Below are 9,839 nucleotides of genomic sequence, written 5' to 3'. Positions count from 1 at the left end.
ACAAGATATGTTTGTAAAACATGTATGCCCCCTATCAGCAGCCAATTAGTCATGTGATAAGGTTATTATGCATGACTTCTGACCCAGTGATCAAACAATTAATAAGGGTTATAAAGTATCTACTGGTCATGACCTTGACCTTTGACCTCTTGACCCAAAACTCAATAGGGGTCATCTGCTGGTCACGACCAATCATCATACAAAGTTTGAAGTTCCTAGGCCTAGGCATTTTTAGTAAATTGATCAGAAACCGTTTTTACCTACAAGGTCAATGTGACCTTGACCTTTGACCCCTTGACCCCAAAATCAATAGGGGTCATCTGCTGGTCATGACCAATCACCATGCCTAGGTTGAAGTTCCTAGGCCTAAGGGTTCTCTTATTATTGATCGGAAACCATTTTAACATACAAGGTCAATGTGACCTTGACCTTTGACCCCAAAATCAATAGGGGTCATCTACTGGTCATGACCAATCACCATGCCAAGTTTGAAGTTCCTAGGCCGAAGCGTTCTTTAGTTATTGATCAGAAACCGTTTTTACTTACAAGGTCATTGTTACCTTGACCTTTGACCCCTTAATCCCAAAATCAATAGGAGTAATCTGCTGGTCATGACAAATCACCATACCAAGTTTGAAGTTCCTAAGCCTAAGTGTTCTTGAGTTATTGATCAGAAACCGTTTTTACTTAAAAGGTCAATGTGACCTTGACCTTTGACCCCTTCACCTAAAACTCAATAGGGGTCATCTGCTGGTCATGACCAATCATCACACAAAGGTTGAAGTTCCTAGGCCTAAATGTTTTTAGTTTATTGATCGGAAACCGTTTTTACCTACAAGGTCAATGTGACCTTGACCTTTGACCCCTTGACCCCAAAATCAATAGGTCATCTGCTGGTCATGACCAATCCCCATACCAAGTTTGAAGTTCCTAGGCCTAAGGGTTCTTTAGTTATTGATCGGAAACCGTTTTTACCTAAGAGGTCAATGTGACCTTGACCTTTGACCCCTTGACCCCAAAATCAATAGGGGTCATCTACTGATCATGACCAATCACCATCTCAAGTTTGAAGTCCCTAGGCCTAAGGGTTCTTTCATTATTGATCGGAAACCGTTTTTACCTACAAGGTCAATGTGACCTTGACCTTTGACCCCTTAACCCCAAAATCAATAGGGGTCATCTGATTGGTCATAACCAATCACCATACCAAGTTTGAAGTTCCTAGGCCTTAAGGTTCTTTAGTTATTGATTGGAAACCGTTTTTACCTACAAGGTCAATGTGACCTTGACCTTTGACCCCTTGACCCCAAAATCAATAGGGGTCATCTACTGATCATGACCAATCACCATACCAAGTTTGAAGTTCCTAGGCCTTAAGGTTCTTTAGTTATTGATCGGAAACCGTTTTTGCTTACAAGGTCAATGTGACCTTGACCTTTGACCCCTTGACCCCACAAATCAATAGGGGTCATCTACTGATCATGACCAATCACCATACCAAGTTTGAAGTTCCTAGGCCTTAAGGTTCTTTAGTTATTGATCGGAAACCGTTTTTGCTTACAAGGTCAATGTGACCTTGACCTTTGACCCCTTGACCCCAAAATCAATAGGGGTCATCTACTGGTCATGACCAATCACCATACCAAGTTTGAAGTTCCTAGGCCTTAAGGTTCTTTAGTTATTGATCGGAAACCGTTTTTGCTTTCAAGGTCAATGTGACCTTGACCTTTGACCCCTTGACCCCAAAATCAATAGGGGTCATCTACTGGTCATGACCAATCACCATACCAAGTTTGAAGTTCCTAGGCCTAAGGGTTCTTTAGTTATCACTCGGAAACCATTTGGTCTACGGACCGACGGACCGACAGACCGACGGACCGACGGACCGACAAGTGCAAAGCAATATACCCCCTTTTCTTCGAAATGGGGGCATAATTATCAGTCTATCAATTATAACTGTACAATAAAAGAAAAACATGTATGTATATATTAGTTAAATAATAAAACCTGGTATCCTACATAATTGAATAATTATCTTTTATATTTGAAAAAATAGTCTTAGTTTGCAAAATAGAGAAAAACGAAATCCTTATAGAATTCCCAAAACAACAATATTGAAAATGTTGCAGTTTTGATTGAGGCCTTGGAGGGTATGCATTGTCAATTACCATCCAGGACCCAAAGCACTGGCTTAAGCAAAATTCTACAAAAGTCAATCAAAAATTAAAATGGTGATATTTTGAATTTAGAAAAATCAGCAGATGTTTTCATATGGGCGGTCATCATGGAACCTGCAATGTTTTTACCTCTGTAGTTTTGAACTACATTGTATTACTTTGTAACTATTACTCTGTAGTTTGTAAATATTACTCTATAGTTATAACTAAAACTACCTTTTTATAACTTTTTCTATGTAATTTTATAACTGTCAGTTGGTAAATGTTACCCTGTAGTTTATCACCATTACCTTTAAGCTTGTTATAAAACTCTTTCTAACTTATAATAACCGTGCAGTTTATAACTTACTACTTTGTAGTTTGTACTATATATTTCTGTAGGTTGTAAAATTTTACTCTGTAGTTTATTACTATTATTACTAAGCTCTGTAGTTTGTAACTATTTGTCTCTAGTTTTTTCTATTATATTTCTCTGTAGGTTGTAAATTTTACTTTGTAGTTAATTACATGTATGTATCAATATGCAGCTTGATACTATTACTCTGTAGTTTATAACTATGAATTTGTACTTTGTAACAGGCTCTTCTATTTTAAAGACCTTGTTTATAACTATGAATTTGTAGTTTATAACAGGCTCTTCTATTTATAAGACCTTGCTTATAACTATGACTTTGTAGTTTATAGCTATAAATTTCTTTTTTACATTATTTCTCCCTGTAGTTTCATTTTATACATACATATTGCTTAACAGACCTATCTCAAATAATTATTTCTTATGAAGAACTCTAGGTTTGAACAAAGCATAAACACCTTTTTTTTCTAATTAACATAACATTTTGTGTAATGTGTAGCAAATTATTTAAAATGCTGTCCTAGGTCCATATTCAATATACATCTTAAGATAATCTTATCACTTAATTGATATAATGATATTGACTTATGACTTACAACCTTTGTTTTTCTCAAACATGTTAATTTAAATGTTAAGCAGTAATAGTATTCAATCAGCAACATCAAATAAAGAGCCATATAATAATACAGCAAAAAAATATTTAACAAAGTAAAATATTTGATGAAATTTGTCAATTAACTTTTTTTCTAATTCAAATAACAACATATACAATAATTTATAAATTTACCAATCTGTCAGAAGAATGACTGCCTTGATGTTATTTAATCTAAGGAAAGTTTTTAGTAATAACAAGAGCGCCATGATGGCCCTGAAGTCGCTCACCTGTACATAGGCCCCCGGATCGGGGCCAGTTTAAACCCCAGGGCTTTTATTTGAACAATCTTGGTAGACACCCATTAGAAGATGTTTCATGCTAAATATCCAAGCTCTAGGTCTTTGAGATTTTTAAAAGAAGATTTTAAATTTTTACTACACACATATAATGAAAAACAATGACACCCAATTTTGACCCCAGGGCTTTTATTTGAACAAACTTTGTAGACACTCACTAGAAGATGTTTTATGCTTAAAATCTAAACTCTAGCTATTTGGGTTTATTCAAAGAAGATTTTAAGTTTTTGCTATACACAAATATGGAATATAAATGTCCCCGGGGAAGGGCAAATTTTGACCCCCAGGGTTTTTATTTGAACAAACTTTGTAGACACTCACTAGAAGATGTTTCATGCTTAATATCTAAACTTTAGCTATTTGGGATTTTTCAAAGAAGATTTTTTAAGTTTTTGCTATACACATATAGGGAAAATCAATGACCCCCGGGGTGGGGCCAAGTTTGATCCCAGGGCTTTTATTTAAACAACCTTGGTAGACACTCACTAGAAAATGTTTCATGCCAAATATCTAAGCTCTAGCTCTTTGGGTTTTTAAAAGAAGATATTTAAAGTGTTTTTTTTTCGGTTGCCATGGCAACCAGAGTTCTGCATGGAATTAAATTCTTTGAACAATTTTTGAAGGTGACCACCAAAGTAACATTCCTGTGAAGTTTGGATGAAATTGGCTGAGTGGTTTATGAGGAGATGTAATTAAAAGTAAAATTTAGGGACAGATGGATGGATAACGGACGGACGCCGGACAAAAAGCAATCACAATAGCTCACCCTGTCACTTTGTGACAGGTGAGCTAAAAACTAGAATAAATTTCCAAGATATGGAGGCTTTGCAGCACCGCCTGACTTAAAAATGAAATATTCTCAGTTGGAAAACAAGCATGTAATTGTTTAGTTAACACTGTTTTTTTTGGTATTTTTTTTATATTTTTTTCTATCTCAAATCCATATATACATTAATACAACAAAATCTGATCATTATGTACACCCAAAACAAAGAATTCTGATCATTATTTACACCCAAAACAAACACACATCATTTATCAAACGCATAAATGAAATATCTTTTCATGTATACGTCTTTTATACGAAACAATACAAGACACCTGGCGAGCCCAAGCTCTAAACAACTTATGATCAAACAAAACAATAAAATCATCACAAAATAAAGAACACAATATGAACTATTTTACAACTTGAAGATACTGTACAAACCACATACATTCAATCAACAATATTAACTTCACAAAATCTAATCAGCATCAGAAAACAACTAAAAATTAAACACCCAATACAAATATCTTCGAAAACAAAGCATCAACTATGATATTCTTGACAAGACAAAACCACTCAATACAAGTCAACCGATATCAACAGAACACAACGCAACAACTAAGAAAACTAATTACAACTAATAAACCCTGACCAATTAAAATCACCACAATTAAATTTAACCAACTTAAACAAATCAACAAAACTCCCTTCAAAACTATAAATTCTTTTCTCAAAAGAATATTAACGCTACACATTACAAGTGTGCCTTCACTTAACTACCAAAACTAGCATATTTGCTAGCTTAACAATTTGACATTTACACAAAGTGCGCACAACAACAGTTTTATAAATAACTGTTCACTGAAACATGACATTTGTACTTCACCACAAACAATGTATCGCGGTAGAGAAAAATTAACCTCTTGTAACAAATATATATACAGATAAACTGTATGATTTTTCTGACACAATCCAGTGTAATTTAGATACATTCTTTTATTTTCAATCTGATATTATACAGCTCATACACTGGCTGTTTGTACAGACCAGAATATCTAGCTCGAGAGTAACTTGCTCTCTTTTCCGCTAAACAGTTACCCAAGAGCTAGATATTCCCCTCTTAAATGACAGCCAATGTTTGATTCTTTTTCTTGCAAATAACATTAATCTTATTTCATAAAGAAATGACGCAAAACTAATATTTTCAAGTAGCACTTGTTTCTTATAGTTGCGTATTATTTACAACTTCATTCATAACAGAAAAATGGCATCAACCTACAAATTTGTTCATTAAAGGCAGCAAGGAATGACATCATTAAAAACACGCAACTTGTCTTACATGGGGGTGAAAGACAGATTTTTCTAGCACTGATGTAAACAGTAGATAATCCTCTCTGATATGCAAAAATTGTTCATCCCTTTCTTTTTATTTTGCAATTCGGATATAATCAGAATAAAAATAACATGTATGACAATGATAAAAAAAAAAAAATTATCTTTTATTCTTTACCTACATTAAGTTTTATTTTGACCTAAAATCATGCTTGATATATTTTAAAATTTAATGATGAATGCCCTTAAATTTGTACATGTAATCTTGTGTTCAACACACTTACCTTAAATAACCTTAACTTGACCTTGACATTTTTATATGAGGGCAAATTTCCAATGGGGTGCAAAAATTGATTCCTGCAAAATGTCCAAAGACATATAAAAATCATTATAATCATCTGAATTAATTAAAGATATTGTTCAGATTTTATTTAAAGAAATATTTTAACCAAAATGTAATGTTTTATCAGAAAATATACCATAAATTTTTAACACCTATCTAAACTTATTTACATCTTGATAATAAAATGAATCTATTCAAAATTAAATTTTCCCTTCATTAAATAAATTTAAATGTTTACAACTACAACATTAAACAAGAGCCATGTCAACATGGCCATCCCCCGCCGAATGTGTTTGCTCATTGGAAGAATGTATATGTAGTAGAGCAGAATAATTCCATTTTAAGAGGTCTTTTGGTAATGAAAACTGATGGCTATAGTGATTACAGATTTGAAACCTATGTGAATACTGATGGCTGAAAATAACAAAGGGCTATAACTGAAAAATAATGCAGGGTAGGTTATCATTCTTGTGTGCTGCATCCCTCCTCAGTAAAATCTATCCACCTATGAAGTTTCAAGTTGATACCTCAAATACTTTTTGAGAAAAAAATTGAATTGAAAAATTAAGTATGAAAATAACAAAGGGCAATAACTCAAAAATTAAAAGGTTAAGTTATCATTCTTGTGCACTGCATACCTCCTGAGTGAGATCTATGCACCTATGAAGTTTCATAATGATATCTCAAAGGCCTTTTGAGTTATGCTCCGGACAAAAATTAATTTTGAAAAATAAAAAAAGGGCAATAACTAAACAATTATGCAGGGTAGAGTTATCGTTCTTGTGCACTGCACTTTTCCTCAATGAGATTCATCCACCTATGGTTTCAAGTTGATACCTCAAATACTTTTGAGATAAGCTTCGGACAAAATAGTATGAAAAAGAACAAAGGGCAATAACTCAAAAATTGTACAGGGCAGAGTTATCATTCTTGTGCACAGCATTCCTCCTCAATAAAATCTATCCACCTATGACATTTCATGTTGACATCTCAAACACTTTTGAGTTATGCTCCACTCGGGTGAAAAATTAGGTATGAAAAATAACAAAGGGCAATAACTCAACAAGAGGGCCATGATGGCCCTGAGGTCGCTCACCTGTATATAGCCCATCCCCCCCCACCCCCCCGGCCAATTTTTACCCAAGGGCTTTTATTTGAACAGACTTGGTAGACACCCATAAGAAGATGTTTCATGCTAAACATCTAAGTTCTAGCTCATTGTGTTTTTTAAAAGAAGATTTTTTAAGTTTTTACTATACACATAGATAAAAACAATGACACCCCTGGGGCAGGGCCAGTTTTGACCCCCGGGCTTTTATTTGAACAAACTTTGTAGATATTTACTTAAAGATGTTTCATGTATAATATCTAAACTCAAGCTATTTGGGTTTTTTCAAAGAAAATTTTAAAGTTTTTGCTATACACATATAAGGAAAATCAATGACCCCCGGGGCGGGCCAGTTTTGACCCCAGGGCTTTTATTTGAACATACTTGGTAGACACCCATTAGAACATGTTTCATGCTAAATATCTTAGCTCTAGCTCTTTGAGTTCTTTAAAAGAAGATTTTTTAAGTTTTTACTATATGCATATAGGGAAAATCAATGACCCCCTGGGGCGGGGCCAATTTTGACCCCAGGGCTTTTATTTGAACAATCTTGGTAGACACTCATTAGAAGATGTTTCATGCAAAATATCTTAGCTCTAGCTCTTTGGGTTCTTTAAAAGAAGATTTTTTAAGTTTTTACTATATGCATATAGGGAATATCTATGACCCCCTGGGACAGGGCCAATTTTGACCCCAGGGCTTTTATTTGAACAAACTTGGTAGACATTCACTAGAAGATGTTTCATGCCAAATATCTAAGCTCTAGCTCTTACGGTTCTTTAAAAGAAGATTTTTTAAGTTTTTACTATATGCATATAGGGAAAATCAATGACCCCCCGGGGCGGGGCCAATTTTGACCCCAGGGCTTTTATTTGAACAAACTTGGTAGACACTCACTAGAAGATATTTCATGTCAAATATCTTAGCTCTAGCTCTTTGGGTTCTTTAAAAGAAGATTTTTTAAGTTTTTACTATATGCATATAGGGAAAATCTATGACCCCCTGGCACTGCACTCCTCCTCAATGAGATCCAACCACCTATGAAGTTTCAAGTTGATACCTCAAATACTTTTTGAGATAAGCTCTGGACAAAATAGCATGAAAAAGAACAAAGGGCAATAACTCAAAAATTGTATAGGGAAGAGTTATCATTCTTGTGCACAACATTCCTCCTCAATAAGATCTATCCAACTATGACAATTCATGTTGATATCTCAAAAACTTTTTAAGTTTTGCTCCACTCAGGTGAAAAATTAAGTATGAAAAATAACAAAGGGCAATAACTCAAAAATTATAAAACGTAGAGTTATCATTATTGTGCACTGCACACCTCCTGAGTGAGATATATGCACCTACGAAGTTTCATGTTGATATCTCATAGGCTTTTGGAGTTATGCTCTGGACAAAATCAATTTTGAAAAATAACAAAGGGCAATAACTAAAAAATTATGCAGGGTAGAGTTATCATTCTTGTGCACTGCACTCCTCCTCAATGAGGTCTATCCACCTATGAAGTTTCAAGTTGATAACTCAAATACTTTTAGAGATATGCTACGGACAAAAATGTCGGACGGAAGGATGGACGGACGGAAGGTTGGACAGACGGAGACTATTTCTATATCCTCCGCCGCCTTTTCGGCGGGGGATAAAAAAGAAACAAAGATAACATCGTATATGAAAAAGAAAAATAACAAAATAGGTTTTGCAGATTCTCCTAACAAGAAAACAAACTGTAACATACATGTACATATAATATGTTGGTGAGAAACTTAACTAAAACTATTTACACTAAATTCAAGGGTTGTCCCAGTACATAATGAAGTTATGAATTTATATCAGAATGTTAATATTAGCTGTGATTATCAATTTTTCATGCCTACTAATAATAATTTCAGTCATTTATACATGCAAAAACAAGAGGGCAATAATTGGCCTAGATTGCTCACCTGAGATTCACTAGCAAGTTGCAGAAATAAAGCATTGTGTCACACTGGAATGGGTTATTTTTGACACCAAGGGACATAATTTATATAACTTTTGCAAACACAATGCAACATAATAAATATTTTTATTCAAGGCCATGTAGTTTCAGTAAAAAAAAAAACACTGCATTTTCCTATATAAGCCTGCATAAACCTAAGTGACCATAACTGCAAGGCTAAATTCACTTGAAGTTGATAATGTCATTTTTAGCCACCAGGAGCCAATTTAAATCATGTGGGTATGCTTTATGTAACTTTTGTAGTCTATATAAAAGTGATGTCACAAAAATGAAAACTCTGGCCATTGCAATGTCGGAGACTAAATTCTCAAAGATCTATTTATTATACAAGTCTATATAAACTTAAAAATATATTAGTCAATGTAACAAAATTACATTTTTTACCCAAATGGCATGATTTTGTTTTAACCTTTGTAGAGGTCCATTTGTTCACCGAAGGATTATTCCTCTATAATTTGGTGAAAATATACAATGTTGTTGAGGAAATGCTGTTTTTAAATGAATGACAAATGAAGGACAGCAGACTAAATGCCATCACAAAAGCTCACCTAAGAGCATTTTGTGCTCAGGTGAGCTAAAATGTAAACCTTAATTCAAATTTAAGTTTTAAATGTGTAAGAACTCTTGTTAATAACTCTTATTAAGTCAATCCTTACAGCTAAAATAACTAAACACTTACATACATTTACTCAATAAAAACAATTTGTGCCGCGTCATGACAAATCCAATATAATACGTTTGCGACCAGCATGGATCCAGCCTAGCCTGTGCATCCACGCAGTCTGATCAGGATCCATGCTGTTCG

The sequence above is a fragment of the Ruditapes philippinarum genome, unplaced genomic scaffold (assembly GCF_026571515.1).
Source record: "Ruditapes philippinarum isolate M1 unplaced genomic scaffold, ASM2657151v2 ctg2314_1_1_1_1, whole genome shotgun sequence".
Lineage (NCBI taxonomy): Eukaryota > Metazoa > Mollusca > Bivalvia > Venerida > Veneridae > Ruditapes > Ruditapes philippinarum.
The sequence above is the reverse complement of the archived record's forward strand: the minus strand, read 5'-3'. Positions refer to the sequence as shown.